This window comes from Phacochoerus africanus, chromosome 15, assembly GCF_016906955.1.
Source record: "Phacochoerus africanus isolate WHEZ1 chromosome 15, ROS_Pafr_v1, whole genome shotgun sequence".
Taxonomy (NCBI): Eukaryota; Metazoa; Chordata; class Mammalia; order Artiodactyla; family Suidae; genus Phacochoerus; species Phacochoerus africanus.
The window spans coordinates 75708820-75733776 of record NC_062558.1 but is presented as its reverse complement, the minus strand read 5'-3'; the positions used below and the strand labels follow the sequence as shown (position 1 = coordinate 75733776).

Here is a 24957-nt window from a genome sequence, read left to right as displayed (position 1 = left end):
GCTTAAGCACTGCTTTCCACCCTGACAGCAAATAAGAATCACCAGGAGAGTTTCAGAAATTACTGAGGCCTGGTTCCCACTCCCAGAAACTATGATTGAATAGGTCTGGATATGGCTTGGGCATCAATTGTTTAAAGCTCCCTAGGTGATAGAAGATTGAGAGGCACACCATAGAGCACTTGGCCTCCTTAGAGAGTGCCACCTCCGCGTGTCTCAACCTCTGTGTATCTCAACAGGAGCTGCTGCCTCTGTGCACACTAGCTCAGCAGCGAGACCAGGCTTGGAGGTGGTGCAGGGCAAGGGGAGGAGGAGGCTGCTGATCTCGGGCTCCCCAGGGCTGGATGCTGGGTCAACATGCCTGTGTTCTTGTTTTACTCAGGATATGGTGCTTGGGAAGCTTCTAGGCCCATGTTTGAGTGGTCCATTTAAAATCAGCTACCCTAGGAGTTTCTGTTGTGGCACAGTGGGTTAAGAATCCAACTGCAGCACTTTGGGTTGCTGCAGAGGCATGGGTTCGATCCCTGACCCAGCGCAGTGGGTTAAAAGCAGATCTGGTATTGCTGCAACATGACATATGTCACAGCTGTGACTCGGATTCAGTCCCTGGCCCAGGAACTTCCGTATGCTGCAGGTGCGGCCATAAAAGAAAAGCAAAAACAAAACAAAACAATAAAACAAACTAGCTCTCCTATACTATGGTATACTGCGTTTGGGGGGGTAATGAGTGAACAAAGCCAATTCCAAAAGGTGACATACTGCATAATTCCACTTACATAACACTCTTTGTCTTTTTTTTTTTTTTAGGGCCACACCCGCCGCATATGGAAGTTCCCAGCCTGGGTTGAATCGTAGCTGCAACCACCAACCTACACCACAGCTCACAGCAATGCCAGATCCTTTACCCACTGAGCAAGGCCAGGGATTGAACCCGCATCCTCATGGATGCTAGTCGGGTTTGTTAACCGCTGAGCCACGACGGGAACTCCTTATATAACATTCTTGAAATGACAAAATTCTAAGAGAGAACAGATTAGTATTGCCAGGAGTTAAAGGAAGGGGTAGCGGGCACATGGAAAGAGGGCACAGCTATAAACATGAGGGGTTTGGCTGTATCAGCATCAGTATCCTGGTTGTGACAGTTTTGCATCACTGAGGGAAACCAGATGATGGGTTCAGGAGAGCTCTGTGTATTATTTCTTAAAACTGCATGTGTATCTGTAATTATCTCAAAACAAAAAAGTATAATTAAATAGAAAAAAGGAAAATCTTGCCCTTAACAGTAGGCAAGATTTCAAGAGATCTTTTAAAAACAGACCTAGAGGTGGATGGTTAGATTGAGCAGACATGGCCTGCCCAGGGCAGGAATGAGCAAGTTGAGTCCAATCAGGATTTCTGAATTTGACTTTTTGGGACACCATGGACTGGCCACCCTCCTAGAGTCTAGTTATGTGCAGGAATAAGCTTGGGGGCTTTTGGAAAAAGTGAAACGATGAGGAACCATCCTCATAGTAGGGGAAAGTAGGGGAAAGTGACAGATGTGGACAGGACTCTGCAGGGGATGACACATCTGACACCTCTTCCCCCCCCCCCCCCGAGTCCCAAGCTGGAAGACCTGGTATGAGCTCATTAGGAAAGGAGCCGAGAGGCCACACAGGACTCGGGGCCCAAGCAGTGCTGCCGTAGGGCCCAGAGATCCCCAGGGAGGCCTCAGCAGGTGGGTCCGGCACAGCCCTGGAGTGAGAAGTGCAGCACTGGCCTTCAAGGGCTGGAGAGGCTGGGGATGCCTGGGTTATCTCTGAGCTGCTCATGGGGCAGAGCCAGCTTCAGGCTGCTTTATGGTAACCCTGTGACTACCAGGCAAGAAGGACGAGGAGACGGGTTTGAAAAACTAAGGTGGAGGAGTTCCTGTCGTGGCGCAGTGGTTAAGAATCTGACTAGGAACCATGATGTTGCTGGTTCGATCCCTGGCCTTGCTCAGTGGGTTAAGGATCCGGTGTTGCCGTGAGCTGTGGTGTGAGTCGCAGATGTGGCTCGAATCCCGCGTTGCTGGGGCTGTGGCTTAGGCCAGTGGCTATAGCTCCGATTAGACCCTAGCCTGGGAACCTCCATATGCTGCTAGAGTGGCTCAAGAAAAGGCAAAAAGACAGAAAAAAAAAAAAAGAAAAGAAAAGAAAAGAAAAACTAAGGTGGAATTTTTTTAAAAGTGAATACATTCCGGAAAGTACCTAGTGATCCTCTGGCTGATAAAATCTCACATTCAACCAGTAAGTTCATTTGCTGAGTACTCACTCTGGGCCAAGCATGGGAAGAGGCCCTGAGAATAGAGGGAGGAAAAAAGACAGTCTCTGCCCTAGGGGAGCTGAATCATAACAGAAGTTAACACATCTAATGAACCAGGCACTGTTCCAAGCACTTCACCCACATAAATATATTTGGTCCTCAGAGCAACCCTGGGAGGAAGGTACTCCAGTACCCTCATAGACAATAACCACTACTCGCTAAAGCAAGCGGTAGCCAAACACCTAGCTCTCAGTTACAAGGTAGAGCCGGGATTTGAACCCAAGAAGTCTGTTTTCATAGTCCATGGACTCAACCCCTATGCTCTAGTGCTGAGCGGGTAGATTTAGCCAAAAGGCAAGAGCTCTGCAGCAGTGGGCAGATCAGAGTCCTGGCCCGGACCTGGTCTTCCAGGACCTGTACCAACTTGTGCGACTCTGAACAACTCTCTGGACCTTTTTATGTCTCTCAATCCTCCTCTAAGAGACACGCATGGCCCCAAAGGCAAGGTTGCTGGAAAGCCTTCAAAGAAACATGCTTTAGAGGCACTAGGCCATTGCTGGCCTCCCAGGAAATGGGAATTTAGTGGCCATCCCAGATAAGCAGCTGTCACTGGCTGCAGGCGACAGTGAGTAGAATGCTGCTCCTGGCCTCAGCCCTGCAGTTCTGCACAAGGGTTGGGTTGCTGCAGTAGAGCCAGATCCCAGGGACTGAGTGGGGCCTGAAAGTCTAAGACAGCAACATGAAATGCAGAGGGGAGACCAGAGCTGGCATCCGGCGGGCCCCGTTTCTCCAGGACCAAGTTCAAACTCTTCCACACAGTGTTCCACCTGGCGACAACCTGGCCCGCCCTAACTTTTCAATTGGTGTCCACACCTACCCTACTACAGCCTCCTCCCTGGCCAAATGTGCCCACCATTTGCAAAGGACACAAGGACAGAATATGGCAGAGCTGGGATTTGAACCCATGTCTGTGTAGCTGCAAAGTAGGGGCAGTGTGGTGAGGTGGAGGGAACACGAATTAAGAGGTCAGACACCCCCGAGTTCTTCCTGTTCCAGCTCTGCTCTTCACTAGCCGTGGGACCCGAAGTGAGAGCCTCACCTCTCTGTGCCTCACCTACAGAATAAGTCAGTAATAGCCCTGTAGTAACACTTTACCACAAACTTAGTAGCTAAAAACAGAACATATTTATTATCTTCCAGTAAGGAATGTCAAGTCCAAGATCCATTTCGGTGGCCTAAAGTCAAAGTGTCAGCAGGCCTGCATTCCTTCTTGAGTCCCTGGGAGAGGCCTTCTTCCTTGCCTTTCTCAGCTTCTAGAGGCTGCCTGCTTTCCGTGGCTCAGGGGCCATTTCAAAGCCAGCAATGGCTGGTTGAGTCTTTCCTAATGCATGACTTGGATCTCCTCTTCCGTAGTTAAATCTCCCTCTTATAAGAGGACCCATTCAAGATAATCCAGGGATAATCTCCCTATCTCAGATTTTTTTTTTTTTTGCTTTTTAGGGCCACACCCGCAGCATATGGAGGTTCCTAAGCTAGGAGTCCAATTGGAGCTACAGTTGCTGGTCTATGCCACAGCCACGCCAGATCCAAGATGCATCTGTGACTTACACCACAGCTTTCGGCAATGCCGGATCCTCAACCCACTGAGCAAGGCCAGGGATCGAACCTGTGTCCCCATGGATACTAGTTGGGTTTGTTAACCACTGACCCAGGACAGGAACTCCCCTATCTCAGAATTCTTAAACACACTGTCAAGTCCCTTTTACCATGTGAAGCAACATGTCCACAGGTATGGGGATTCATATGTAGAGATATGTGGGGGGCTGTTATTCAGCCTCCCATGAGCATGTACCCATGAAATGAGATGCTACAGATTAATGCTCAGCACAGTGTCTAACCAATAGGAGACGGGTGATGCTTAATCCCAGGGGAGCATGAGAAGCACTATGAAAGCTTTGATAAAATAGTGCCTGGGGTTCACTCCCAAAGATTCGGGGAGCAGGGGGTGTGTATGCATTGGCATTTTTACATGATCCCTAGTGACTCTGTTGGGCACTCAGGGTGGGGCACTGAATTCATGTTAGCAGTTATTCTTATTCCCACAACTACTTAGCACTGAACCTCAGTGCCCAGGAGCTGTTCAATAGATGTTTGTTGAATTAGACTGAAGTGAATCACTCCTGGGGCCCCAAACTACCCCTGGGATTGATGTGAGGGGTGAGAGGGTTTCTCGCTGCTGCATCAAGGCCTGAAGAATGAGGTTCTGTGGGCAGACAGAGGCCTTGGCCTCTGAATTAACCTCACACCCAGAAGGAGCTGCCTGGGGGGCTGGAGTCCTTCCTCCTCTCCCAAGTCCAGTCAAGGGGGCCAACCGGGCAGAATCCAGTCATCAACGGGCCATTGTTAGCGGAACAGAGGGGCTCTGTGCCCATTTAACACTTCTCTCCCTCACGAAGCTGCTCCCAGCTGAGGGCTGGCTTCTGGAGAACTGTGAGGCTGGGGAGGGGCCCCAAGGCTCCGAAGGGGAAGGGGGAGGGCTAGGGGTGGGGGCTGAGTCCCCTAGTTGGAGGAGCAGAGGCAGCTGGGAACATGGGCTGGTCTCAGAAGTCATCAGGCTGGAAAGCTCCGGTGCTGGTGTGGGCACTCAGACCAGGAAGAGTTTCCTGTTAAAGCTGGGGATCCAGGGACAGACAATGAAACCCACCAGACCCCAGCCAGAGCAAGGGGACAGTTTTCCTATGGGGTGGTCATGCTTGACCTACCTTCTTTAAAAAAAAAAAAAAAAAAAACAGAAAGGTGAAATCCACACGGTAAATGGAGCCTTTCATTGCCTATAGAACAGTGTTTTCAAAAGGGCTGGGAGGGTTTTATGTTCTGTGGGCTTGGGATTAAGAGGCAGGCAATTCAACCAGGGCCAGGCATAAATGCCCCTTTGCTTAGTAGACCTTTTCTACATTCAGCACTTGATGTTACCAGTGAGCTGGATTCCAGGAGGGTGGTGTTTAAGATCCCAGAGAAAGTGCCCGATCAGCATCCTCCAAAATGCCAGAAACCTACAATTCCTATGCCAGCCATCGGCAGTGGTCATCTGTGGAATATAGCAAATCCTCTGGTAGTCTCTGCCTAGGGAGTAGGTTGCTTTTATTCTAGGAGAGTGAGAATCTCACAGTGGGGTCCTGGGCCAGCAGGACCTCCTTAATCAGAATCTCTGGGGGTGGGTACAGCAGGCTGTTTTAACAAGCTCCACCAGAGATTCTGATGCATGCGCCAGTTTGAAAATCACCCTTCTAGAGGCACAGGTTTCAAAGTCAGGTTGTGTGATTGATTTGGTAGCTTGGACAAGCTTTTATTTTTTTTTTAAGAACAAAATTGGATAGACAGGAAACATCAGAGTGTATTAAGGATGTGTAATAAGGCTGTGCATGGGTTTTCTAAGGCTTTTGTTTCAGTGATGTGTGTGTCTCTATCTGAAGTGTTGTGGTTCAAAAGATTGAAAGCCACTGTTCTAGAGCCAGAATGTACTATAGACAGTCCCTTACTTAAGATGGTTGACTTTAAATGGTGCAAAATTGGAGTTCCCATTGTGGCTCAGCAGAAACGAATCTGACTAGCATCCATGAGGACGCAGGTTCGATCCCTGGCCTCGCTCAGTGGGTTAAGGATCTGGTGTTGCCGTGAGCTGTGGTGTACGTCGCAGATGCGGCTCAGATCTGGCATTGCTATGGCTGTACTGTAGGCTAGCAGCTACAGCTCCAATTTGACCCCTACCCTGGGAACCTACATATGCTGTGGGTGCGGCCCTAGAAAGATACACACACACACACAAAGATGGTGCAAAATTGATACACATTCAGTAGAAATCATACTTGGAATTAGGGTGAGCGATATAGAGTATGATCAGCTGGGGCTCTCAATCAGCCACAGGGTCCACAACTGATAAAACAATTCTGCACCCAATCTGTTTTCCACTTTCAGTAAGTAGTCAATAAATTATGAGAGGTTCAACACCTTATTATAAAATAGGCTTCGTGTTAGATGATTTTGCCCAACTGTAGGCTAATGTCATGTTCTGAGCACATTTAAGGAAGGCTAGGCTAAGCTATGATGCTTGGTAGGTTAGATGTATTAAATGCATTTTCCACTTACGATGGGTTTATCGAGATGTAACCTCATCCAAAGTTGAGGAAGATCTGCAATTCCTCCGGCTCCCCTTTTATAATTCATCTGAATTGGGAGGTTTTCAAGATCCTGGCACGAAAGTTCCCTTGCCCCCTTACCAGGCCCTCAAGTAGGTTCATGAACAGATGAGAGGGGCTGCTCTGGGGGCAGGCAGCCTCTTTGCAATTCTGGCCTAAAGCTAAATTAAATAATGCATTTCCCCCAGGTTTATAAAACTTTCTGTCCCTCTACTGCCCCTCTTCTTTGTCTATCTGCCTAGAGTATGCAGATCCGAGAGCTAACTGGGTACATTGAGGTGGTGGGACTGAGGGGTGATTTGTTGCTTTCTTCTTTGTATTTGTCCATTTTACCTGAATTTTGCATGCAAACGTCCATCACTATTAGGAAAATAAAGCCGCTACTTAAAAAATACATAAAGCCGGAGTTCCCGTCGTGGCGCAGTGGTTAACGAATCCGACTAGGAACCATGAGGTTGCGGGTTCGGTCCCTGCCCTTGCTCAGTGGGTTAACGATCCGGCGTTGCCGTGAGCTGTGGTGTAGGTTGCAGACGCGGCTCGGATCCCGCGTTGCTGTGGCTCTGGCGTAGGCCGGTGGCTACAGCTCCAATTGGACCCCTAGCCTGGGAACCTCCATATGCCGCGGGAGTGGCCCAAGAAATAGCAACAACAACAAAAAAAGACAAAAGACAAAAACAACAACAACAAAAAAAAAAACATAAAGCCGAGGGGCCATCTCTGTGTGGAAATACAGACAAGGGAAGGCATTTGCCAAAGCAAGAGAGTGCTGCCCTTAGGGCCACCTCTCCCCGATCCATGCCCTAAGGCTGAGCCCGAACCCCTCAAGTCCCCAGAGCCTTCCCCCACATTCATAATCAGTCCCTTAGAGGAAGGGCCTTCCTTCCTCCTGCTCTCCCCCCCACCCCAAATCTCTCACCCTCTTCGAAAGCCCTTTGGCAGCTCCAAGTTCTCCCACCAACCCTCTGGATCCTTCCCATGGCCCTCTCCTTCCTCATTCAGATGAGAAAGGGAGGATCAGAGAAGCTAAAGGCCTTGCCTGAGGTCACCCAGCAGAAGTTACAAGGGTAGCATGTGAAGGGCAGAATCTGCTGAAAACCAGTCTCCAGGGCAGGGCTCTCCTAGCACATCAATCTCTGCCTTGCACCATTCTTAGCACTTTCCCCTTCAAATTAACATTTGCTGTACTAGCACCTGATGATTCTGTAGGGAAAGAAGGAAGGAAAGAGAGGAGAAAGGGAGGGGATCAGTAGCGAGGGGAGGAGGAGAGGGGAGGAGAGGAAAGAAGGGGTAGGGGAGCAGGGAGGATCCTACCTATATGTGCCCCTAGGGGACTCCGAAGACTCAGTGTGGCCAAGAGGCAGCATGATCTGGTCAGATCACCATCACCAGGCCCTGACCCCACAGACCCCACTGGCCAGACAAGAGGGGAACGCGGAAAAGTGGCAGCCAGGAGTGCAGGATTAACCTGCAGCCTGGCAGAGGCTCTCTTGGAAGCTGGGGACAGCCTCGGGGATGTGGGGGCTGCTGTTTGTGTGGGTGAATCCAAGGTGACTCGGGGAGGTGGGCAGCCTGCGCTGTTTGGAAGGGAGCAGCTGCCTAGCAGTGATCACAGCAACAGTCCTGGGCAGAGCTGCGCTCCAAGGTGGCCCCTGCTGTTTCCTGGGCCCCTGATTCTGGGGTTGTGCCTCAGTTTGACTAGTGGTGGAGCTGGAAGCCCAAAAAAGTAGGATTTAATTGTTTGAAAAGCTGGAGAACCTAAAAGCAGCTTATACACAAGAAACTGATGATGCTGGTGGCCTTTGTGGAGAGACCTGCATGTCTGGGTCAGGTGTGGGAAGGAATTTCACCATCTATCCTTTTGTATCTTTGCGGTTTTAGACTGAAAACTGGATTACTACTTTTATAACACTTTATACAACTAAAAATAAAATAAAAGCAGATACGAGTTTTCTACCTGTAGAGGTAGAAGCAAAGTTCTTTTGAGGTGAGATGTTCTCATTTTGAAAGAGTCATTGGAACAGGCTTTTGAATTGAAGCAGAGGCCAGGCCAAAATCCTACCCCAGCAAGGAAAATTTGGGGGGGGGCGTGGGGGGCAGTGAGAAGTGAAACGGCCCCGACAGTCAAATTTAACAGCCTACTTTCTCTGTGGGAAAAGTGACAACTCTCCAGACATGATTACTGTAGTGATTGAGCCTGAGACTGACAAGGGGGGAAGTAACTGGCTTGGATCCCCTCCCTCCCGTAGGGGGAGGAGTGTCAGAAGGAGCCCTGCAGACTGTGGAATTCTAGGGGGTTCCCAGACATCCTTAGATGGCAAGTGGGCCTGTGCTCATAACCACATAGGCCTCGGGCATTAAAGAGGACAGGGGACCCCTGAAGGCTGCAGATCCCACAGACCTCTGGGAATCTGGCACCTGTTGGTCACAGGCTGGGTAGTCACCGATGCCAGGGCTCTCGTGGAGGCCCTTTGTTTCCTGGCCCTTCCACAGATAGGCACTGCCAGGGCCAGGATGGGGCTGGCACTTGGGCAGAGAAGGAATCTGACCTCCCCCACCCCGCCCCAAGCCTGGAGAGGGGCTGCTATGGCTTCAAAAGTGCTCTCAGAAAAATGGTGACTCATGGCCCAAGGGAAGTCAGAGCATTTCTCACTCCAGAGCTTATTTGCCCTCTATCACAGGGACCCTGTGATTGCAGATGAATCAGAAATGCAAGCCTGAGAACAGCCAGTCTGCGTGGCTGAGTGTCAGAGGGCAGGCAAGCCCCTCCCTCCTTCTGTCTGTCTCTTGGCAGAAAGAAGACTTAAAAGTCTGGGTTCCTTCCTTTTCCAGCAAAGGGAGTTCCAGTGCACCAGAAAACCTCTCTAAGCCTCAGTGTCCTCACCTGTTAAATGGGGATAATTGTGCCTCCCTTGCTAGGCTGCAATGAGGGTGAGAGGGTGCTGGCTACTAGCCCTCCTGCTGGCTGGGAGGGAGCTGGGAGTGGCAGCAGCAGCTGTGGCAGCCTGGATTCCTGTGCCCGCAGACTGGGCCGAGAGAGCTGGCACTTGGCCCCCCGCTTGACTCATACTCCTTTTCCAGGTCTGGCCCACCGAAACCAGGACAGGCACCCCCTGAGCCCCCGTGTCCCTCCCAGAGGGGAGAATCTTGCCCCAAATGGGCAATGTCAACAGTGTTTGCTTGGCCGAGGAAGCCAGGGGGCTGTCACCTTCCTAAATGGATCCACAGCCTCTAGCAAGCCCTGGGGAGTGATCCACACTCTGGGATGAAAATTCTCCTGGCACCTCGTGTCTGTACCACACCATTTGGCAGACATAAGTTCGGCATACCCCACTGCATATGATTCTCCGCTGGCTTTATTTGCAGCTGGAGTGGCTAAGAGCATAGGTACTCCTGGAGTTGGACAGCCAAGGGTTTGAATTCTGGCTGTGTACCTTGGACAAGTCACCTAACCTCTCTCGGCCTCAGCAATGACATCTATAAAATGGGGCAATATCATGCAGTCAGACTGATGCAAGAAACCACTCAGCCTCAGGATGCCTAGTATATAAAGAGCTCTCAGATATTCAGCTGTACCTTTCAGGAAGGTGGAGGCTACTGGGACCTGGCCTAGTGCTGGGCACACCACTCAACCAGGCTTTGCTTTTAAAAAGTGATTCCAAAGCAGTGAGATCCTGCTGTACAGCACTGGGAACTATGTCTAGTCACTTATGATGGAGCATGATCATGTGAGAAAAAAGAATGTATACTTGTATGTGTAACTGGGTCACCTTGCTATATAGTAGAAAATTGACAGAACACTGTTAACCAGCTATAATGGAAAAAATAAAACTCATTATAAAAAAAATAAAAAGTGATTCCAGTTGGAATAGCAGGCACCATTCTTAAAGGAAAAGCAGCTCTAAAAACACAGCTGTCCACTTCCCACCCAGAACTCCAATGACAGGCCTGGCATGGAGGTCCTTTTGGAAGCTCCTCATGCCCATCATCACTTCCAGAAGCTCCTGCCTCATTGGGTTTATAAATGGGGGAGGATAGAGACCCCAGGTGGGGAGGGAAGGAATGGGAAGGTGGGAAACAAGTTGGGGAGAACTCAGGGCAGGAAGCTGGGGAGCTGACCTGGCCCCACTGCCTGGGTGTGAGGGTCCCCTTGCAGGACTGGGCATGAGGTCACCAGGAGAACCAGAGAGAGCAGACTGGCAGGTGGGCTGCAGACAGCAAGCCTCAGTGAGGTCATGTTCTCCCAAAATGACTCAGTGGCCTGCCCCTAGGCTGTGAATGGTGATCTGTGTGTCGTGGCCTCGGGGATTCCCCATCTCCTTGCCTTCCAGGCTTGCCTGGCATCTCTCCTTCCCCTGTCACCTCCTGCCTTCCCTGCCTTGAGATCCATGGCTACAGACCTCACTGCAATCAGCCCAAAGGGTGTCCCCATGCTGCCTCTGTCATGTCTGTCTTGTCTCCATGTTGAAGAAGAACCTGAGTGCCAGACAGACCTTGGTTTTCTTACTGCCTCTGCCTCCACCTGGCTGAGTGATCTTGGGCAGGTCATGCTGCCTCTCTGAGCCTCAGTTTCCACAACTGTAAAATGGAGACACTGCAAACAACTTTGCCAGGTAGTACAGGGCTTCGTGAAAAGGTTTGTGAAGTACTTGGCACACAGCAGGTGTTTAGCAAATGGAAAGTACGATATTCAAGAGCCTCTATGATCTGACTTCAGTATACTTTTCTAGCTGCTTTAAAAAAAAAGGGGGGATCCTACTGTATAGTATAGGGAACTATATCTAATCACTTGTGATGGAACATGATGGAGGATAATGTGAAAAAAGGATGTGTATATATATGTATAACTGGGTCACTTCGCTGTACAGCAGAAATTGACAACATTGTAAACAACTATAATAAAACATTAAAAAAAAAAGGATTAGAGCTCACTCTTCTTGATGCTCTAAACACTTATATAGAAACACATTTTATTCTCCTGCCACCCCCATGTGGTGGGTACTAGTAGTATCTCCATTTTACAGATAAGAAAACTGAGGCAAAGAAGGTTAAGCTACTTGGCTGTGGTAACACAGCCAGTAAGTGGGGATTGGGGTTCCTTGTTCAGGCAGCCAGGCTCTAGAGCTTGCAAGTGTAATCACACCTCCACCCTGCCTCATCTCGTCCTCTCTCTAATTTGTGCATCATACGAATTACAGTGTAGTCCACGTGGCCTCCTTACTTTCCTCTGCGTTCGATCTGAACTTTCCAATCCCTGTGCCTTTACCCAGCTTCCCTTGTTCTTTTTTTTTTTTCTTTTTAGGGCCACACCCATGGCATATGGAGGTTCCCAGGCTGGGGTTGAATCAAAGCGGTAGCTGCCGGCCTACACCACAGCCACAGCAATGCAGGATCTGAGCTGCGTCTGAGACCTACACCACAATTCACAGTAACACCAGATCCTTAACCCACTGAGAGAGGCCAGAGATTGAACCTGCGTCCTCATGGATGCTAGTCAGGTTCGTTAACCACTGAGCCACAATGGGAACTCCGTAGCTTCCCTTCTTGCACTGGAATGCCTGCCTCCTCCATGAAGCCTTCCCCAGGTCCTCCTTCATGCCCACCTTCATAGGCTCATCACAGTTGGACTGGAGGGTGGTTATTTAGATCCATGACTCTGCTCTGCTTCTAGCCTGGAGGCAGCCTTCTGCTACCCCCAGCCCACCTGGCACAGTGTCAGCCAGGAGCAGGCCCTGGACAGGTGATGCCCTAGCCAGAACACCCTAATGTGTGCTCCTTGGCTGGCATGGAAGGGAACCCAGCACTCGGGCCCTACGGCTTCTGTGAGGACAGCTCTGAGGCTGTAGGGAGAACCACCTCAGGAGGCAGCCTACCAGCTGGGCTTTCCTCCTTTCTGCTCAAGGGAAAGGACTCAGCCACAGGGGGCCTCCATTGCCTTGGGGTCGGGTCAGAAGCTCTGAGAGGAGGAATGGATGTCTCTCCAGAAAGGGGACAGGACTGAGAACTACTTGCTGGTGGAGCTGAGTAGTGAGGCCCATAGAGCAACCATCCCCCAGCCCACCTAATTTAAAGGGGCCTCTTGGAGGGTTTCAGGCCCATCCTTGGGGTCCCAGCCCAGTACCCAGGGGTAGTGACCACAAGAATCTATCTGTTCAGGGTCCCACGTTCCCATCCCCTCCTTGTCCCACACAGGACCTCTGGTACACATCAGCAGCCTCCCTCCCACTCATCATGATCCCACCACCCCTGCCCAGACACAGGTCCCTCCCAGCCAGGAGTATCCTATCCCATTCATGCCTCCTTTCTCCCAGGCCCTGGGGTTACACCATCACTCATGGTTCCACAGTCAGGCACAGTGCTCACTGCAGGCCTCGGGCTGTGCTAAGCACTGGAGACATAAGGAGAACAAGGCAGATGTTGTCCTGCCCTGCACAGCTCACTATCCTCCAGAGACCACAGACCATGAAAGCAGCCAGGGCAACACAGCGAGCCAAAGCGTGCGGATAGGAATGTGCAGGCAGCCATAGGGAGGCCGCTGACCACGACTTCTAGAAGGAGACATCTAAGCGGAGGCCTGAGGATGAAGGGAGCTGGCCATGATAAAAGAAGGAAGGAGAGAGTGTTCTGGGCAGCTGGAAAGGCTGCAGAGAGCAGGACATGTGCATCTGGAAAGAGGACATTTTGGACCCTGGAACACTGAGTATAAGACAAGGGCTGGAGAAAGAAGAGGCCAGGGGAAAATATTCACGGGGAGATCACAGGACTCACGAGTGGCTTGGCGCTTACTCCACGGTGGGCTTTCTGTCTTGCTGGAGAAGACAGAGGCCCCCGATCCGCTGGTTCCTCCTTGCTAATAATTTATTTTTTTAATTAAAAAAATTTTTATTATAGTCGACGGACATTGTTCCGTCAGTTTCTCCTGTATAGCAATGTGACCCAGTCACACATCTATACACACTTTCTCATATTATCGTCCATCATGTTCTATCACAAGTGATTGGATAGAGGTCCCTGTGCTACAGCAGGACCTCATTGCTTATCCTCTCTAAATGTAATAGTTTGCATCTATTAACCCCAGACTCCCGGTCCATCCCGCTCCCTCCCCGTGCTTGCTAATCATTTAAATCCCTTCTGCTGCCATCTGTGCCACTTCCTGAGACTGGTCATCCCCAAGGGGAAGCATCAATCATCAAGGTGGCCGGCCTTGCAAAAGAAGCTGTTGTAGCAGGGCAGTGCGCTGCTAGGTCAGCCTCCGGGAGGGCCCAGGCTCCGACTTCCACTTGCAGGGCCCTCAAGGGCTCTGGCTACACTTAAAGCCAAGCTCCCCGGAGCTGCCCAGCCAGATCCAAGCAGCATGCCCTGACCACAGTTACGAAATAACCCTCCTGGTGGGCCATTCCTCCTCTCAGGCTCTGGCCCCAGCAGGACAGACACACGCAGGGTCAAGAACACTGACTCTGGAGCCAGGCAGCGGGGTTCAGATGCGGCTGTGCATTCACCAGCAGCGGGGTGCCGTCAACTTACTCCACCTGTCTTGTTCTGTCTGCCTCTCTGAGCCACAGTGATCACAACAGTACCCACCTCCTGAGATTCCTGCAAGAACTCAGGGAGTGCGGGTCCAGAACTGTACATGATAGCCGTTAGCACTAATATTTCCTGTGTCCCCAGCCCCGAGGCACCTGCACCAAATGCAAAGGAGGGAGGAAAGTGAAAGCGAAGTAGCATCTCTCAGAGCAAGAAGACGGGGGCCTGACCTCTGTGGTCAGAGGGCTTTTGGTTCTTCACCCAGTGGGGCTGACTTCCTCTTCGTGACCTACGGGTTCTAGGTTTGCAATCTTGGGCCCGTTCAGGCCTGTCTGTCTTAACCCTGCAGAGACAGGCCCCAGGCCTTCTCAAAAGGAAAGCCAGGGGCCCGCAGCCCCGCCCGCCACCTGGGAGTTGTGAAATTCTTTGCTGAAAATCAGTGCAATCTCAGCCAGGGGGGTTGGCCCAGTTTGTTTTCAAAATATTTCCTCAGATAGCGCTATTTTGGCTCAGACGTGTTAGCACTTTCCAGAATCCTGCAGATGGTGAGGCAGCTGGAGAGGAGGGAAGCGGAGAAGAGAGTGGGAGCGGCTGGGGACGACGCTCAGGTAGCTTCAGGGGACCAGGCATCTCATGGCATGCGTGGTGCACTTGGGATGAGAAGCTGGTCAGCCCGTAGAGGGGGGCTTTCAACCATCTCAGCTGTGGAGGCTTCTTATGGACCAGAGCTTTCCTCAGAGCCCAATATGTTCAACAGATAAATGGGGCAGAGGTCTGGAGCACCGTTCCCATCAGGCTTCTGAGGGGTCCCGTAGGTTCCATGGAGCACCCCCCCACACCCCAATCTGGGGCTCCATGGAACCTAGTTTGAAAACCACTGCTGCTAAGGGAACTACACCCTTCTCTGGGGGGAAGTTAGTGCCCGCTTTGTTCTAAAACAACGAGCTTCCTAAGGGAAGATGAAATGATCTTTGGAATAAATTCAAATTTGAGTCTAGTACAGAGAATGTCACACGTCCTGGGAATCAGGACTCAGGAAGCATGAAGTGACTGATCCCATTTGCTGACAAGTCTGTGAGCCCCTCTCCGGAAGTCTTGTGCACTTGGGCCTGAATATCTAGGGCAGAGAGTATGCAGTGAACAATAGTTCTAACACATACCTAGCCATGTACAGGCACATTTCTAAACTCCTCACAGACACTGGTTCACTTACAGCCCTATTACTTAGGACCCATTACCACCCCCCTCATACTGGTTAGAGAACTAAGGCCCAGAGAGGTTAAGTAACTTGTTCAAGGTCACACAGCCACTAAGCAGTATGGCCGGCATTCTGGCTTTAGTTTACCTTTTGGATAAGCGCACCCCTGTGTTTATATATTTGTGTGTGTGCTCATGCACTTGTGCCTACAGGTAGTGTTTCAGTGTGTCATGTGTGTAGCTGATTAGGAAATATTTGTGTGGGGGGCATATCTGAGAGAGAGAGAGAGAGAGAGAGTGTGTGTGTGTGTGTGTGTGTGTGTGTGTGTATACACTTAGGCCCATGATGGTGTGTGATAATCTGTGAGTCTGTGGTATGCAGTATCTCTCCCACCAAGACTGCAAGCTACGGGCTCACCAGCCAGTTTCCCTCTCAGCAGCCTGGCGGCAGCAGGGTAAACAACTCCTGCCGGAAGGCAGGACCCAGAGCCTCTTGATCCCAGATCCCAGATCCCAGAGGTTTTCAGTTTGCTGACCCTGCTGGGCACAGTTACATCAGTGGGAAAGCCACCCCCGGATACTGAGGTGGGGGCCTCTGCTGCCAACCCCAGTCACCCTAGCACCCTGGTTTCCCCCTTCTCACTGGGTGCTGAATTTTAGAGTGGGTCAGCTGAATAAAATGAAGTTATTAAGTTACCACAAATTCGCTTCCTTACCCCACAGACCAAGAAACTTACAACAGCGCTTGAGCTCCTTAAAAACACTGGTGTGAACTCACACCACAACACCCAAGCTGAGAGGACCTAAGCTGATAGGACTCCGGTCAAAAGCAAAGACCCCTGACATTCTGGTTAGTTCAGGAAGCCCTTCAACATAACTGGGATTTTGAGGGTCTCTTCGCATGTGAGTCCACTTTGGAGAACGGCGGCGTTGGTCCAGCCACTCTAAACTAATGCTAAAGATGCAACACTTCTTCAGATGCCGCAAGATTGGAAAAAGCCCCACCATTCTCCATGATCAAAGTCAAACTCACCAGTGGAGAGAGACCACCCTGCCTCGCTGTGCAGGGCCAAGGCGGGGATACTCACTCAGACAGAGCAGGGCCGGGCTGCTGCCCCTGGTCATCTTTTCTCCCACATGCTCCTCTTGTCCCCAGCCACCAGCGCACCAGCTTCCCAGTGTCCTGCAGCACAAGGATAGGCCAGCAGTGGGTGTGTTCCCTGACTTTTGAGGCTCCCAAAGTCAAGGAGGAGGGGCTGGAAGGGGAGGAGGCAGGAAGGAGGGAGATGGTAAGGCAGCCAGAGAGCCAGGTGTAAGCATAGAGGCCAAAACAGAGCTTGGGGTAGCTGTTTACTTGTGGCTTTCAGGAGAGGCTGAGCTGGGAACTGGCTTATTTATTTTCCACACTTTTCCTCCAGATTCTTTTCAGAGGTCCTCCGGAATCCTAGTGATAAACTTCCCAGAGCCCAGAAAAACCCACGGTCCCCCGGCACACAGCCGTCTCTGTGCGGTGGGGGGGGGGGGGGGGATGCATGGGGGAAGGGGAGAGACATGAGGAGGGGGAGGGGCTGGTGGAGACATGAAGTTACTGGTGGTTGCGGGTGCCTGTGGCCTGCCCACCCCTCCTTCCTAGCTTGCAGAAGTGGGATGTGCTGGGGTGTGCAGGAGCAACCAGCCAGATTTGGGTTGATAGAGACAAAAATGAAGACTTTCAAGCACCGAACAAACTCTCCAGGCTGCCAGGGGCCACCCCACACCCAGATGTGGAATCTCTACGCTCAGAGCAGGACCAGTAGGATCTGACCAGTTGTTTAGGTATCAGAAACAAAGGTGGCAAGTATTTCTGTTCATGGGCTAAAAAAGGAGAGCTGTTCTCTTTTCCTCCTGTGTGACTAATTTTTTTATGATTTTTATTTTATTAAACCACTGTGCTGGTTCACAGTGTTCTGCCAATTTTCTGCTGTACAGCATGGCGATACAGTCACACATACATGTATACATTCTTTTTTCTCACATTATCATGCTCCATCATAAGTGACTAGACATAGTTCCTAGTGCTACACAGCAGGATCTCATTGCTAATCCATTCCAAAGGTAATAGTCTGCATCTATGAACCCCAAGTTCCCAATCCATCCTGCTCCCTCCTCCTCCCCCTTGGCAACCACAAGGCTATTCTCCATGTCCATGATTTTCTTTTCTGTGGAAAGTTTCATTTGTGCCATATATTAGATTCCAGATAAAAGTGGTATCATATGGTATTTGTCTTTCTCTTTCTGACTGACTTAGTATGAGAGTCTCTAGTTACATCCATGTTGCTGCAAATGGCATTATTTTGTTCTTTTTTATGGCTGAGTAGTATTCTATTGTGTATATATACCACATCTTCCTAATCCAATCATCTGTCAATGGCTGTGTGACTTTTTGAAGGGCAGAGGCCTCTCTGAGTATTTCCTCATGGTGGACTCCCTTGGCTCCCCGGCTTTACCACTTCCCAGCAGAGGCACTCACAGCCCTTCCCCACACCCAGTCTTCCAGCTTCCATCCCAGACAGCAAATCCACGCTCCAGTGAAGTGGGGAGAGGACTCTAGTATATTTGGAGCTCAGCACTGCGAAGACTCTTGGCACTGGCTTGGGTGGGCTTGCTGTGGAAGGTGGGCAGGGGCCGGCTGGGCAGTGCTCATCTTCTGCTCCTAGTTGAAGGTTGCCAGCTTTCCCTATATTGTGAACCCACGTATCAGAGGCTCTTAGGGCAGAGATGGGGATGAGCAGAGCAGTGAGGACCCTGCCCCAACGGGGGTAACCTCCTCTCACCCCTGGGGCCAGGGAGCTGGAAATACCAACAAGACAGAAAACACAGCTGTCCCTCAGTGCCTGCAGGCAGTCCTGAAGGCTGCATGGTTCACACTTCCTCCTTTGCTTCGTGACCTTGGGCAGCCACTGGACCTCTCAGAGCCTCATTTCTTCATCTGTAAAGTGAGAACGATAACCACTCTCTTTCTGTGGGGCTTGTGTGAGAAAGCATGAACTGGGGACCACGTGACCTGTCTGGTTATCATTTGCCCTGGCTGCCCTGGCTCTGCTCTATCCACTTCTCCTGAGGACCTGACACTGCCACCGAGTCCAACTCTCTAGGCTTGTGGTAGGGGTGGGAAGGATAGCCGTGACATGGCCCTTGATATTCAGGTGAGAGCTGACTTCCCTGTGTAATAGATGTCTACCCTGACGAGGGCCAGAAGGGGAAAGAAACATCGTCATCCATTTGAGGATGTTTAACGGGCAGTCTCCCAAACGCAAACTTGTGACTTGTATGGTCACAAGTGGTAGCTTTGTCTCCATTTCTCAGATAGGCAGTGAATCATCTCTTACTGGAATTACTCCAACATCTCTCTCCAGTCACTCCCAAACCCTCATGGTTTCCTGACTCCAAATCCACATACAAGGCTCTAGCAGCCTGGTGCCACCCAGCCTTTGATTGCCATGGCCCATGTGTAACCGTGGCAGGATAGAGTATGTACAAAAAGAGGACTGCAGTCAGGGGACCCAGGACCCAGTACGTGCATCAGTGTCACTTCCGTGTTGCTATGGAGAACTAGTTAAGGACCTTAGAGACAGCTGGGTGTGGTGGAGGTGGTATGGGTTCCAGAGCCAGACCATCCAGGTTCAAATCCTAGCTTTGTCCCTTACCAGCTGTGTGGCCCTCAAAAAGTTGCTTAGGGTGTTCCCATCGTGGCTCAGCAGAAACAAATCTGACTAGGATCAGTGAGGATGCAGGTTCGATGCCTGGCCTCGCTCAGTGGGTTAATGGATCCAGCGTTGCTGTGAGCTGTGGTGTAGATTGCAGATGCCGACTTAGATCCTGTGTTGCTGTGGCTGTGGTGTCAGCTGGCAGCTACAGCTCCCATTTGACCCCTAGCCTGGGAACTTCCATAGGCCAAGGGTGTGGCCCTAAAAAAAGCAAAAAAAAAAAAAGTTACTTAACTTTTTAAGCCTCAGTTTCCTAATCTGTAAAATGGTGATAAGATGCTAACATCATCGGGATGTAAGACCTTAATGAGATAACGTAGAGCTCATGATTCACAGAAGATGTAATTATAAGGTGGAAAGGTGATATTGGGAAGGGACTGGCTGCAGCGTTCAACCTGAAATTGGGGGTGGCCAAGCCCAGATCACTCTCATCTTGGGCCACAATCCTGGGTGCTGCCCACATACTTTGCTAATTCCAGCATTAAGACCATGGAGAAGCTTGAAATGCACCCCAAACCTAGTCACCAAGGGGCAGGGGTGGGGAATGACACATTTCTTTGTGGTTACATAGCCAAGTCACCCCCACATCCTTCCATGTTCCCAGTTCCATGAGTAGGGAATCATTCCCAGGATTGCTTGCAATCCCAGTTCCAGGAACATGAGATGTTTCCATTCCTCTGGGAAGCTCATGCCAGCTGGTGCAGAGGAACCCACCCAACACTCAGTACAGTGACCGCCCCTCCACCTGCTACCACCACAGAGCCAAGAGCCACTGCTGGAGGACACAGCTCCTAGACCCCTCACGAGTCCCATCTCCAGCCAGGCCAATAGGAATCAGGAAAGACACCGCACAGCACTCCCAGCTTAACCAGATGCAGAATGGAGACTTTCCTATTGTCCCTCTTAGGGAAGCAGAGGCCAATGTTGAGACTCAAGTCCTCACTGCCAGCCTACAGGGCACAGTGGAAAAATGCTGCTTGGGCCAGACACATCAGGCAGGGCTCCCTGGTACCACTCAGGGCCCCTTCCTCTGCAGAAAGACCAATTCCAAACCAATGGAGGCCACCTGGCTTGGCTCATAGAGTGCCCTTAACATATATAAATTATCGGTGTTGTTAGTTATCAAATAACTATTTGAGTACCCACAGTGTGCTCCGCACTGTGTGAAATCCAGGACAACCCTTGAAACTTCCTGGAGCCCCAGGACACCAGGACATCTGAAAACAGACAACAACTTCAGGTGCAATGAAAATAAATAAGGCTTCAGAACGACTCTGCTTTCTCCATGACCTTGGAGTCTTAAACATCCCCTACCCCGTTTTACTTATACACAGCCCAGGGCCGGAATCTCCTCAGCCCATCCCCTGGAAGTCCCTCTGAGGAAGCACATCCGCTAGGGGGAAGGGTCTGTGCTTCCCTCGCAGGCCCTGTCACTGCCACCACCCAGCTGTCCAGTACAGCATCGCCTGCCAGCCTTTTCTACTCTGCTCACAGACCCTAACACGCTGGGTCTGAGTTTATGAATCATTCCCTCCTCTCTCCCGGCCTCGCCTCCGGAAGGGCTGTGCACACCCAAACACATCACCCAGACACATCACCCAGACACTGAGTTTCCACACCAAACTCGCTCCTGATGAACCCTGAGAGCCGAATGCAATGTCGGATTTCCCCTCCCCACCCTCGGCCTCGAGGTCCGGCCACGAGTTTTCAAAGACGAGGCAGCCCCTCCCCTGCCAGACTCGCTTGGGGGACACCTCACTGGGGGGCTTCAGGGGCCGAGACAAAGACAGTAGATTCGTTTGCAGGCAGGAGGACATGCTTGGTCTAAAGATCCAAACGTCCGCACTCCCGGAATTGTGCATTTAGGGATGCCGCGTGTGTCTGGTCGGTGTGGCGTGCGCGCGCTGTGTCTGTGGCTCGAGAGGTGGTGAGCTGTGCATACCTGGCAGTTGTGAACCTGGGTGCAGTGGGTCTGGAGGTATGGGTGCCTGCGTGGAGTTTTCCCCCAGCCGGGAAATCCCTCTCCCACCCTCCCATTTCGCCTCCACTTCCTCCAAAGTTTGGCGCGCGTGCCCGACCGGGGATAGTGGGGGTTCGCACGGCTGGGCCGCCTCCCGCTGGCCCGGAGGTGGTTTGGGATGCGGGCGCCCTACTTACTCCGCCACCGAGGCTCCTCCAGAGGGGGCGGTTCCGACTTTCCGAGGCTGGGGTCCGGCGCTGGCAGCATCCGCCCGCAACTTTGCTTCTCTCGGCAGAACGCGGCAAAAGCGGCTCCGAGGCTCCAGCTCCCTTGCGGCCTCTGCTCTGCGAGCCCCTTGCGGACCGCGGCGGGGAGGGATGGAGGCGCGGCCCGGCGGGTTCGCACGCCGGGCGGGAAGCGGCGCCAGGCGGGCGCCGTCCTGCGCAGCGAGAAAGCGGTCCTGCCTGGCGCCCTCCCCGTTCAGCCCCAGTCGGCAGTGGCCGGCAGCGGCGGCGGATTCCTGAACTGCGTCCAAGGCGTCCGGGTAGCACCCCTCCTCCTCTTTTTCTTCCTCACCCCACCCAGCTCCGACCCCTGCGCCCCCGGCAATTTGGGAACCTTTGGCGAAGTTGGCGCAGCTCAGGCCCGCCAGGCCTCCCCGCAGGAGCAGGGGAGGAGAGGGAAGAACTGAGAGAGAGGGGGCCGTCCTCGCTCGGGCCCCCGGGGAGCCACGCTCTCCAGGACCCTTCTGTGGGCCTTTGTTCCCGGCGCTGCACCTCGGCCCGCCTCTCTCCGGGGACTCTGTTCAGGCCGCTGGGATCCCTACCCCCTTTCAGGCTGAGAAGAGCTCCAAGTCCTGGGGAGGCGGGGGCGTGGGTTGGAGGGGAAGTGGCCTGGAGATCTTCGCGGCTTCACCCTGCCAGAGCCCCTCAAGCCCTTCCAGCCTCCCATCCTGTAGAAACTGAGTCCTTCTAAAACCCGAGTTCCCTTACTGACTTTTTATGATTAAAGTGTCTATCCAAAACTTCATTCCGTTCTCGTCCCCTCTGACTTCAATCCTGTGCTAACTGAACACTGATCAGCCAGAATCGGATGACTAAAAGTACTATTGTTGATAACATCCTTAATGCATTAAGATTGCTGTTGTTGGTAACATTGTTAGTGTACAAAAAATGCTGTTATAGATATCATTAATGTACAAACTCAGGTTGTTTCTCCAGGGCAAGATAAATTACCGGGCCCTGGAGGCATGGACCACCTGGCCAGAGAATTCTAAACCAGAGACATCCTGACTCCTGAAACCTCAATTAATAAATGTTACAGAAAGCCTGGGGAACAATATTCAATATCTTATCCTGTAAAGGAAAAGAATCTGAAAAAGAATATATGTGCTGTGTGTGTGTGTGTGTGTATATATATATATATACACACACATATATATATACTTACATATACTTATATATGTGTGTGTATAGCTGAATCACTTTGCTGTACACCTGAAACCAACACAACATTGTAAATTAACTATACTGCAATTTTTATAAAGGTTGAAAAAAAAGAAATGTCACAGCAGGAGTTCTCCTGTGGTGCAGTGAGTTAAGGATCGGGTGATGTCATGGCAGTGGCTTGGGTCGCTGCTGTGGTGCAGGTCTGAGGTTTGATCCCTGGCCTGGGAACTTCCCCATGCCATGGGTGCAGCCAAAAAAACAAAAAAGGAAGACATGTCACAGACAATGATTAATCTCAGCCCCTTTGTTCTTCCCCTTTATAAAACTCCCTCATTCAAAGATCAAGTAGAGTAGATCTGAGGCTTGTCTCCCACTCCCTTGCTGGGCACCCTGCAAATAAACCCTGTACTTTCCTTCAGCACAACCTGGTATTGGTAGATTGGCTTTGCTTCAGATTGGGTGAGTGGACTCAAGTTTGGTTCAGTAACAGTTTTGACCACCTCAAAGCGACCACCAACTAGAACTATTTTGTAAAAGGGAAGGAAAGTGGCATGAAATGCTTTGTGTATAGGCTTTGATGCTAGTGTATCAAAGTTAGCGTTTTGGAAGTCGTTTGGCTTTGAGCCTTTCAGAATTGATCTGTCTTTTATCGTGTTTGTGTGTGTGTGTGTGTGAGAGAGAGAGAGAGAGAGAGAAAGTATATATTTGTGTTAAAGAAGGTGCATTATTTTAATTGGTGGACATGGGAAACAAAAGTTCAGTTCCTGAAAATAGTCCTTAGGATGCCTCCTACGAAACTGGACCACCTGTAGTTCTGGTTCCATGACTAAAGCCAAAAAGATGATTTGGGGTTTTTTGGTAACACCATGTGACCACAATATTCTTTAGACTCTAGAGAAAAATGTACAGATGAGGTTTGTTTGATAGTCCAAAACTAGTTCTGCCAACCTGACAAAACGTCTTTTCAGAATTCTAACCCTAAGGGAACAAGTTTTAGGAGCTTCTTTCTCTTCCTGTGCCTTGAGATGTAAGTGTTGTACCGGGTCTCTCAGGAACTGCTGTCTCATCTAGACATCTCCAATCCCTGAGACTGAGAGGAAAAATGGGGGGAGGGGGGAGAGGCCTTTTATTTTATTATTTTATTTTATTTTATTTTATGCTTTTTAGGGCTGCACCCATGGCATATGGAGGTTCCCAGGCTAGGGGTCCAATCAGAGGTACAGCTGCTGGCCTACACCACAGCCACAGCAACACCAGATCTGAGCCACATCTGTGACCTTCACCATAGCTCATGGCAACGCCAGATCCTTAACCCAGTGAGCAAGGCCAGGGGTCGAATGCGCAACCTCATGGTTCCTAGTCAGATTTGTTTCCACTGTGCCACGACGAGAACTCCCAAAATTAATTCCTAAATGAGTTCTATTTAATTGACTTAAAGGGAATTAAACATAAACATAAATTCTTAGAAATATAAAAAAAATTAAACCAAATGAATTTCAGCTTTATGTGAATTTGGAGGTATTTAGTATTAAATTAATTTTGGCATTAAAATCAATTTTTGTTGGTTTAATTAATATAGATGTGTCTTTGGAGCCATCAACATTAAGTATAATATTTTTATTGTGTGTAGAGGTCAAATATTATCTTGTACTGTTGCAAAATTTGTCAGCAAGAAATATTACTAGAGGTCAAATATGATCTTGTACTGTTGCAAAATTTGTCAGCAAGAAATATTACTTGGTATGATGATATTTTTATAAGCAAATTAAATGTAAATGAGATAAGAGGGCTTCAGCAGGTTAAGAACCTGACATAGTGTCCATGAGGATGGGAGTTCGATCCGTGGTCTTGCTCAGTGGGCTAAGGATCTGGTGTTGCTTCAAGCTGAGGTGTAGGTCACAGATGTGACTCAGATCTGGCATTGCTGTGGCTATGGCATGGATCTCAGCTAAAGCTCTGATTTGACCCCTAGCCTGGGAACTTCCATATGCCGTGGGCAAGGCCCCTGAAAAAAAAGTAAAAAAAAAAAATAGTTTCTTCAGGTATTTGGTAACTTGTAACTTCATAGAGTTTTGCTAAATTAAATTAAATGATGGAACTTTATTGAATATTTTACGAGTTTGACAGACTGCCGGGTGCTAATGTAAAAGACAGCTCATAGTTGCTATTTAGTCTTAATTAAAGTTTTTAAGAGTTGAGAATTTTAAGAGTTCCCTGGTGGTCCAGCAGGTTAAGGATCTGGTGTTGTCACTGCAGTGCTCGGGTTGCTGCTGTGGTATGGATTCAATCCCTGGCCAGAGAACTTATTCATGCTGTGAGTGCCCCCCCAAAAGGAGTTGCAAATTCTAATTAATATATGTAATTAAAATGAAAATTTTCAGTAAAGAAAACATCTTTGTATGCAAGGAAAAAGAAGGTATAAGAGATGGGAATGCATTTTGTTGAGAGAAAGAAAGTAATTTGTCCTAAAGCTGGTTATTGCTAAATAGGAAAGAAAGTAAGGGGCAAATTAACATGGATATAGAAATTTGTGGACAGTTTGCACAAGGGGGAAAAAGTCTTTAGAAAGGAACTCTGTGGTCAGGACTTAGAATGAATTTAATTGACGT

General features: G+C 50.2%; 1 protein-coding gene across 2 annotated transcripts in view; it reads right to left on the bottom strand.

Annotated features, from left to right (window-relative positions):
- CHST3 (carbohydrate sulfotransferase 3) overlaps positions 1-21223 on the bottom strand; it is a 36383-nt gene extending 15160 nt beyond the window's left edge. Inside the window, exons 1-2 of one of the 2 annotated variants that reach the window (XM_047760742.1) lie at positions 21098-21223; positions 16283-16377 (exon numbers count right to left, since the gene is read on the bottom strand). The gene's annotated coding sequence lies outside the window, so the exon portion shown is untranslated. The remainder of the gene's footprint in view (positions 1-16282; positions 16378-21097) is intronic. The other variant, XM_047760744.1, reaches the window with a different exon arrangement.
- Between the last annotated feature and the right edge of the window lie 3734 nt (positions 21224-24957).